A 9985-nucleotide genomic window follows, 5' to 3' on the forward strand; every position below is an offset into this window, starting at 1 on the left:
TTCCCTTTAGTGTAAAGGGAAGGGGGTCTGCCCTCTTTCCTCTTTTTAGGATTCGTAACATGGCAAATCTGATATTCTTACTGTGAAAGTATTTCCAATTGTTTTAGGAAGAATGATTGATACAGATTCAAGATGACTATAATGGCTGTTATTGTACACAGCTCTGCAAACTGCAGTTCAGCCCTGTGTCAGGGCCCTCAGTGAAGTCAGACCACAAAAGCCAAGCAGTGGGCCTTTGGTCTTTTCTAGAGTTAGGTCCTTTGAGAAGAGAGTCTGGGAGGGCTCCCACTGGGGGAACACGGGAGGAATGGTTGGGGCAGTGAGTGGGCTGGGGCAGGGTGGCCTCCTCTAGGCCCTAAGAAATTTTGTGGCCAGTTTAGCTTCCAACTGTAATATAGATAAAGACTTGTGTTTTGATCCCAGATAGTTTTTGAGAGAATTCCTCTCATGGGAAGAAGGGTTTAGCATCAGAAAGGAACCTATAGCTTGGTGTCAGTGAAAAGTATATTAAGCCTTATCTAGCTGCCAGAATTTGAATCACGCTAGGATTTACTGTGGGGCTCCCTATCCTAACATCAATGATCCATTTTTCCTCTGAGTCCCACTGGACACCAGATGCTGTTCCACCAAGCCAGACTTGTACCATGGCTTAGAGGAGTTGGATCTCCAATTAAAGTCATGTAAGAAAACCTGAAATGTGTTTCTTCTTTATATGTGGCCCCTTGGCTTTCGGTCTCCCGGCTTTTCCCTGGAGCAGGGCTGGGAGTGATACTGCTCCCTTCGAGTCTTTGCAGGATGGCCTGGGCAATGTGGAGTCTGGGTGAAGCCCCTGATGACCCACCACCATATTTTTCCAGCCAAGAGTGGGAGGGAGTTCTTACCAGTGCACCTGTGATGTTCATTGTGGACAGAGCATTGCACATTCATTATGGGGAGGTGAAGGGAGTCCCCAGCTCTAGTAACCAATCTCCTTGATCACATATATGAGAAGTATAAGGGCACCCTGGGTGCAGCTTCTGTGGCTTCCGAGATCGACTGTATCAAGGTAATAGGAAATGCCAAAGATGCTTCTTGTCTGCATAAAGATTATTTAGGCCACAACACTAGCAAGATGTCAGGCAAGAAAGGGTATCTCTGGTAAGTTAGAATGCAGTTGAAGGATATAAGCCTGTCCTGCCCTTCTCTAGGGGTGTTCACCATCGAGGGAGGAAAGTAAGGGTTCAGTAGAATGCAGTGGTCAAGAAGTAGGCTCTGAAGTCAGGTTTCCCAGGTACCTAGCCAGGCTCTGTCACTTGCTGGTTGCACGGGGAAATTTATTATTCAGATCAGTGTTCTAGTTAGTAAGATGGGGATGTTACCATTGTGAGACCAGGTATGCAAAATAAAATGCTCACATTCCTTCCATCATTCTTACTTGTTTCACTTATGTAGATTTTGTTTTTTCATTAGGAGAGACAATTCATCTTCCCTGTGATCAGCCTTAAGTTTTATCTGCTAGAGCTCAGTTCTTGTGAACCTTTCAGAGCTCTTCAGAGGTCTTCTAGGCAGACAAGTGGGAGACAGAGCCAGAAATGCAGGAGAAAGTTACTGTTTTCCAGGGTCTGGGCCTCAGGTTCACAGGAGAGTGGGGCAGGAATTAACATTTGCCAAGCTCTTACCACTCTCAGATGTGTTAATAGTCCTTTAACATGAATTATCTTGAGGCAGAAGAAACACAAGATAGGTACAGAGGAGACAAGAAAATCATAACCATACAATTGTATTTTTAATGAGACTGCAGCTTTCAGGAACCAACCAAAACTATGCAAGATGATTAATATCAGCATTTCTTTGGTTACATTTAAGTCCTTCCCTATCAAACCCATCATACTCAAAATTCCGTCGGAATATTGAAAGTCCATAGATTGCCTTAACTGAAAAAGTAAAGAATGGGAGCCTGATCCCAGGTAAAGGAATCAGGTTGAGCAAACCCAAAGAATCAAATTACCTACTAGAGAAAGCCCACACCTATAAAATGGGCTACATCCTTCTGATGGGAGGTGGGCTGCCTTTTCTACCCCTTCAAGAGAAGTATAAATGTTCCCAATTCCAAACTGTAGTGTGCTTTCTTTCTCTGAGCACCTGCGCTCCATTCTTGAGAGTGTCCTAAAATCTGTCTAATAAACCCTTCTCTTACTGATACATTCTGAAAATTCTTTTTCTGTAATGGGAGTCAGTGAACCTGCTACAAAAAGGAACTAAGTTCTTTATTTCAGCCTTAGAGACACTCAGACTCACCCCCGTTCCTCTGAAGTGCAGTTTTCTCTCAAGCCTTTACCTCTGAACATTGTTTGTCTTTTTCTCTCTCCTTCTCTACAAACTTGTGCAGATTAGGGTTTTTTTCCTTTCCAGAGTTAAAAGCTCCCAAACCTCTAGAAAAGGAATGTTTGCGCATAAAAGCACTGAAGACAAGAGACACTTGCTCTCTCAAACCAAAAATGGAAAGAGATGTTAAGAGCTCACTGACTGGGTTGAAGAGAAAAACAGAGGACAATGAGAAAAGAATTAGTGACTGTTGAGCTGTCTGTTTGATGGGATAAAGAAAGTACGATTTGGGGGATGTAGAACGTAAATATGAGGAGAATGTTTGATTTCCACGCTTCTTGTAGAGAACAAAGTGTGACAAAGAAGGAAGTTAGATAAATTATTGAGAGCCTGAGAGCCACAGCCTTAGCAAGATTACCCATATCATATATCTAATTAAAAGCAGGAACTTCAATACAGGTGCCCATTTAAGCTGTGGTGAATTAGGGTCATTAGTCACATACGTATCTGCACACTGGAATCTTACTTTTTGAAGAGGAGCCTTAGGTCTTCCAGAAGTTCTCAGGAGTAGCTTTCTTAATCCTATGAAATCTGAAGTTCTAATGACTATTTCCCATATAGGACTTCTATAGGAAGTTTTTGTAATAACCTCAGGGGTGTCTATGAGCATGGCTTGATAATTAGCTGTTCCCCTGTTCATCACAAGTAACGTTTTGTCTCCAGAATAGTCCTGACCTGATGGGGAGACAGGACTTCCAGTTTGTGCCTTAAAGTTAATTTTGCAGCTTCCTCTGTTAGCATAGCTGTAGCCACTACTGCTCTCAGGCAGAGGCGCCATCTAGCAGCCACCTCATGTAATGTTTCAGAAAAGTATGCCACTCTGTGGAGTTCTTGGCCTAGCTGTTGGGTCAAGCAATTCCCCTTTTTTCTGATATGTAGAGAAAGATTTTTTTAAAGACAGGTATTCCCAGTGCTGAAGCCTGAGTAAGGGCATGCTTTATTTCTCTTAAAGGCATTGCCAGTCACTTTGGTCTTTTTTAGGGGCACAGATATAGGACCACTGACAGCCTCATATAAAGGCTTTGCCATTAGACCAAAGTTAGACATCCAGATCTGGCAGAAGCTGGCTATTCCCAGGAAGGAATGAAGCTGTTGTTTGGTGGCAGGAGGCCCAAGATGACAGCTTGAATCTGGTCCTCAGACAGCTGTCATTCCCTAGGTGTAAGAATATAAACCAAATATTTAACTTTTTGGAGAGCTATCTAAGCTTTTATATCCCTTCTTAGCTAGAAAGTTGAGAATCTGTATAATATCAAAGATGAGCATTTGTATATTATTATAGTTGGATAACTCCCAAATTGGGCTGCAAACTAGAATAAACTTGCATCCACTATTCAAGAAGTCACAAGGGCTTGGCCCCTTTGCCTTCACAACCATCCAAGAGGGAAAGCTAAGCCTCCATTTTTGCTTAACACAGTACAAAAGTGAGGAATCTTCCTTGGAGGGGACTGGAAACTAGATTGCACCCAGATGCCAGCATTCTAGGGATACAAATCAGTCTTATTTTTCTGATACCTTCTCCAAATGGATAAAAGCAGATCCTTCCCTGACTAAAAAGGCCAAAGAAGTCAGCAAAGCTTGGTTAAAGACATTATTCCTAGATTGGATTTCCCAAGTCACTTCAAAGTGATATTGGAACTTCTGTGTCCAGAGTGACACAAAAATTTCATAAGCTGTAAGAATAACTTACTAACATCTTACTTCTTGATATCCGGAGGCATTAGAAAATAACAAAAGTGTCAATTTATATATTACAACCACCTTGGTTTTAATTATTCCAAGAATTATGCCAAGAAACCTCAGAGTCTTGGCTGAAACTATAATCTGTTGCTTTACTAAGGATTAGAATTTCCCCTAAAATTTTTATGAAATGCTCTGTGGGAGGCAGTTTCTAACTTCAGATCTAGTCGCTGTGCCTCAAACACAGAAAAAGATTAAATACATCATCAATGTAGGTCAGGAGCAGAAGGCCTTACTAGAATGTGGTAATAAAGTCCTTCTGACTCCAGATTCTGCCATTCAAATCCCTAACATTCCACCTGGTGATTATGTGTTATTCAAAGTTTGGAAGAAGGAGTCACCTTTGAATCAGTTCCTCCCTAAATGGAAGGGTCCCTATCAGGCTCTTCTAAGCACACCCACAGAGTATCCATCTTAGATTCACTCATCAAGAATTAAACCTGTTCCTTTTGAGACTTCACAGAATTGAGACGTCAAGGAGGAAGAGAATTGTGACAATACTCTGGTGAGCCTTTAGAAGATGCGATTCAAAAAGAAAAAGACTGAATCAAGATAAATTTATTCTGCTTATATATATCCTCTCACAGCCACACTATGTCTGCTGAAATCAAAGTCAGACAGTTCATTCTTTTCTTAATCCTTATACTATTCTCTGATGGGAGAACTAATGTTTTCCTTGACTGGCCCCAGCAATATGCCAAAAATATTAACAAGGATGCGTACTGGGTTTGCAGACAGTTGCCCACTTCTAGGGTATCTGGGCTACCATGATGGTATCTCTTCTATAGGGAGATGATTTGATATAGCTACACAAATTTATAGAACAGCTACAAAGTATAGCAACCATTTCAAAGCTTGCTACCAAGCTGGGCATGGTGGCGCACAGAGCGCTATAAGCCCAGCACACTGGAAACTGAGGCAGGAGGATTGCTATGAGTTCAAGGCTAGTCTGGGCTACATAGTGAGTTCAAGGCCAACCTGAGTTTCATAAAGAGACCCTGTCTCAAAAAAAAAAAAACAAAAACAAAAAGTAACAAAACTTTGCTACCAGGTCTAATGTTTCTCAGAAGCCAAGAAATGAGACTCTGCATCAAAAGGGCCCTGGAAAAAGTTTTTATCTAGCTATAGTTAATATGCAGATGTAAAAATACAGAGCTCTTGATCTACCTCAGACTCCTAAAACTCCCATTAGTACAGTTCCAAACAATTGAGCTGAGTGAGTCACTCTCTTTTTTCCCTTTCTTCCATTTAACTCTAAACAGCACCCAGTGGTTTTTCCTGCTTCCATTATCCTAAGAGAGGTAGAAAATAAAATAACTAAAGCCTAGGCAGTCACCGATGCCCTAGGTGATCTGGAGGACAGGCACCGTAGAAAGATTCAGTGTAAGGCACCTAAGGCAGAAGTATCTGGCCTTTAAATTCTGAAAGCCTGAGTTATTTGGCTCTTTTTTTTTCTGTTGCTGTTGTTAATTTTTTTTTTGTACTGGGGATTGAATTTGGGACCTTGTGCTTGTGAGGCAGGCGGTGGCACCACTGAGCTAAATCCCTGGCCCTGTTGTTAATACTCTTGACCTGTGTGTAATGTTTTCTGTTGCCTTGGAAAATTTCTTGGTCTGTGTTTTATGTTTGTTGGCACAGACTGGTCCTGAGCACAATGATATTCAATAAATGTAGCTTCTTACTACTTACTACTGAGTATATACTGGTGTATTCGTTACTTTTCTTTCATTGCTGAGACAAAATAACACAATGCCCAAAGTTAGAGAAAAAAAAATTTTTTTTAAATTTACAGCTCTAGCTGAGTCAATTTTATCTGGGTCCTAAAGCCTGTCCGGAGCTGTGACTTCATGGAGTAGTTTTCAGATGCTGGTTTGCTCTCTTTTCTACTCAGTTTTGCTTTGTGATAACTGGCTTTAAGTGACTCGAAAGGGCACGTCGGATAGAGTATAGCTCCTTCCATAAGGCTGCCTGGGACTCCTAACACCTGGTCTGTGAAGTGGCCGGGCTCTGCTGAGTTCGGTGAAGCTGAGGTCAGCATGACCCCAGTTAAAATCCTTTCCCTGAATTATGGCCTCCAGACGTGTTGCTGGTTAACTGTGACCCGGTCCAGTACCTGTTTGCTCTCTCCAAGCAAGATAAGCATGTCACCTCCTTTCACAGCCCTGCTTGGGACCATCCCAGATGTTTCACATTATTTCATTAGACGGCTTCGAAGCACACTCTGCTCACCTTCTTCCCATGCTTGTAGTCAATAAATACTGGATGTCTTTGGAACCCTTTGTCTTTGTTGTCCAGGGCAGCATAGATCAGTCCAAGACTCGGTTTGCTCTCTAAATCTTGTTTTCTGTCTTTATTCTTATTAGTTTGCATTATATTGCCTCATTGGAGACCGAGACCTACTGCAGGAGTCTTTGGTACTATTCCCGTTCCTGTTCCCTATAGATGTGTAATCTGTATTTGCTAACTGAACTTACATAGTATCTGCCTGACTTTTATTTTGAGATTCTGTCATTGGATGTGTTTACTTTAGGGCTTGGAGCTTTTCTAAGGGGCAGGTCTTATTCTCATTTTAGACTATCAGTGGAAATCCCCATTTCTCAGTGAAAGAGGCAGAAAGCCACATGAAGGAAAACTCTAGGGTTTGGGTTTTGTTGAGTGAGGCAATGGTTACCCCTTCCAAAGCTTGATACTAGGTGGTTTCAAAACTGGCACCCCAGTTCTGGACTCTATATTTGGAGTCTTTGTAAACATAATGCAGATTCTAAGATTCCAAAGGGAAAGTAGTATGGGCCAAAGGCAGGCTGGAGATGTTCCGCCCCAGGGAGTTCAACTTTATGAAGGGACGCTTTGATACAAGGTTAAAAGGGTTATAGATAATGTAGAGGATGATGCCCTGTCATGTTTCCATAAGAAACTAACCCGGGGAAAGGCTCTATAAGGCTTCTGTGACCTAATTCCCAGAAATTCAGCCCAACAGGTCACATCCCTGGGACTGAAAGGCTCAAGAACTATGAGGAGATTCCCTTTCATGTCCCCAATAATGAGAACTGACCCATGGACAGACATGGAAGATGACAAAACCTAGTTTTTACCTCTCCTGTCTACAGGCCCATCATGGGAAACACCTCATCAATTCCTTCTAATTCCGTCCTCAACCACTGGGAAGAATTTAACCTTAAGATCCTTCAAATGGATCATATGTTCCTATGTAATAAAAAATGGCCTACATATCCACTTAGAGAGCTGTGGCCACCCTTCAGCAGACTGAAATATAATGCCATATTTCAATTATATCTTTACTATAAGGAACAGAGAAATGGTCAGAAGTGCCTTACATGCAAGCCTTTATGTTACTCTAGTAATCAGTTCTCTGATGATGTTACAGAGGCCTCCCTCATGTCAGCTCACCCCCCACAGGCTACCTCATCAACCTGCTCGGTAAGTACTTTCAGGAGAGAAAAAGCCATTTCCTTCAAAGAGCTGGGACTAGAGGTTCCATTTGACCCAGCCATCCCACTGCTGGGTATCTTTCCAAAAGGATTCAAAGGATCATACCACAGTGAAATATGTGCACCAATGTTTATAGCAGCACAGTTTGTACTAGCTAAAACTTGGAAACAGCCCATTTGCTCATCTGTTGGAAACTGAATAAAGAACATGTGGTTTTTCTATAAAATGGCATACTACTCAGCCATAAAGAATGAGAAATTAGAGTCATTCATAGGAAAATGGGTACATATTGAGGATATACTCTTAAGTGAAATAAATAAGTCACACATGTGTAAATACCGAATAGTTTCTCTGGTGTGAAAAACTTGTACATAAGATCCTAATGGGATAATTAATAGTGTGAAATAAGACAAGGGCTAAAGGTGTAGGGAAAGTGGGAAGGGTAGGGGAAAGGGAATAAGGGAAAAGAAAAAAATATGAGAAAATGAAAAAATGGAAATAAAGTGTTTGTAAATGGGGAAGGGAGGAGGGGGTGAAGGGAGGGCAGGGACAAGGGGGAAAAAATGAGAACCAAGACCTATCATGTGAAGGTACAGGATCCCAGTAATGAATGTAACTGTATTGTATACCTAGATTGTACTAATAAACTCAATAAAAAGAAAAAAAAAGCCATCTCCTGAGTCCAGACCCTACTAGGTCTGGGTCTACCTACCGTAGGACCCCAGATTCATACATTAACTTAGACTCAGAGTCTAGAGAGTCTAGAGAAGGTCAGATTATCCTAAGACAGTATTTTATTAGTCCCAGATATTAGGAAAAAGCTCCAGAATCTCAGCTGGGGCCACAAACTGAAATAAGCCAATTCATGGATGAAGTTTGTTTGGTGTTTAACAACTATGATAAAGCACAGGACAAAATAAAGCTGGATAAGAAAGAGATAAACTAAAGCCATGCTCACCATATTTGATATAGCTCATGACAAAGCCCAAAGTACTAGTGAAATCCAAGATAATCCAAAGAGTGAAAAGAGCAAGTCAGAGCACTTCAAGTGCAAACAGTGGGGCACTGGGCAAAGGAATGACCTCAGAAACTGTGTAGCTCTTGTTGGATGTGTCAGAACATAGAAAAGACCCATGACATTGGAAGAGAGACTTCCCATTCCTGAGAGGGATGAAATCATCCTTCACTGAGATGGCCAGGAAGACCTGGACAGTGAATGGTGATGGTTCTCGAGGCCAGCCCACAAGGCTCCTGCACAAGAATACCACAGTTAATTCACAGGAGCCTTGGGCACTCTAGATATAGCAGGCAGACAAAGTATATTTGTTTGTAATACTGGGACAACTTACTCTTATTGTGGTGAGCTTTCATCCCATTCTAAAGTTGTTGTGGGCCTTGAGGTGGTTAACTGGACAGTTTTCTTAACCCTGCTCTGAACTGCTGTTTGGAAGATTTCTTTTTCCAAGCTCCCTTTATGGTGATACCTGAGTACCCCATACCAATAGTTGGAAGAGATATACTATTCCTACTTAGGGTAACTCCGATACACAAACCCCTGGTGATTCATGTCTTAGTTGCTCGAGACCCAGCCAGCCTGATCCCATGGAGCCTGATGTCTCTGCTGAGAGTAGATCCTCAAGGATGGTATGATGGCACCCCAGGGAGGGCTGTCTGACTTAAAACTCAAAAGGGTAGGCCTATTATAGTATGTAGATGACCTCCGTATTTTTAGCTCCCACTAAATTGTTCTCTTACAAGAACACTATTAAGACTCTCAATTTTCTAGCAAAATGGTGTTGTAAAGTTTCCCAACACAAGGCTCAGATTTCTCAACAAAAGGTGACTGACTTATTGGAGATACGTTTTAACTCTTAAGACCAACTAACACCCAAATGGAAAGGCCCTTACACACCTCTATTAACTATTTATTCTGCCATTTAGGCACATTAAATAGATAATTAGATTTACCTCTCCAGAGTAAAGCCTAAGCCACATGAGATAGCAGAAGACAAAAAAGAGGAACCATGAACTTCATACATCTGTTAACTAGTAGAAGACAAGTTTCTTTTGTTTAGGTACCAGGGATTGAATTCAGGTGAAGACAAATTTCTTCTAAAAACAGAAAACACTAACCACTCTGTCCAGTCAGATAAGTAAAACAGTTTGTTTCATCTAAGTAAATTGTATGAGTAGTTTTGATACTGTCTGTATCATTTACTACACTTAGGGTCCCAATTCCAAATCATAACACACCATCTTTTTTGTTTTTTTTTTTTCTGTTTCTTTTGGGATCATCCTGGATTATTAAAAAATTGCCTCTAGTACAGATAACAGGCAATGACTACTTACATGAGACCTTAAAACTAATTACATCTTTCTTCTATCACCAACAGCCACCTAAGAACTTAAAAGAGCCTGGACAAACGTGCTG

Source organism: Fukomys damarensis, unplaced genomic scaffold (assembly GCF_012274545.1).
Source record: "Fukomys damarensis isolate Sample0158 unplaced genomic scaffold, DMR_v1.0_HiC HiC_scaffold_15, whole genome shotgun sequence".
NCBI classification, from domain to species: Eukaryota; Metazoa; Chordata; class Mammalia; order Rodentia; family Bathyergidae; genus Fukomys; species Fukomys damarensis.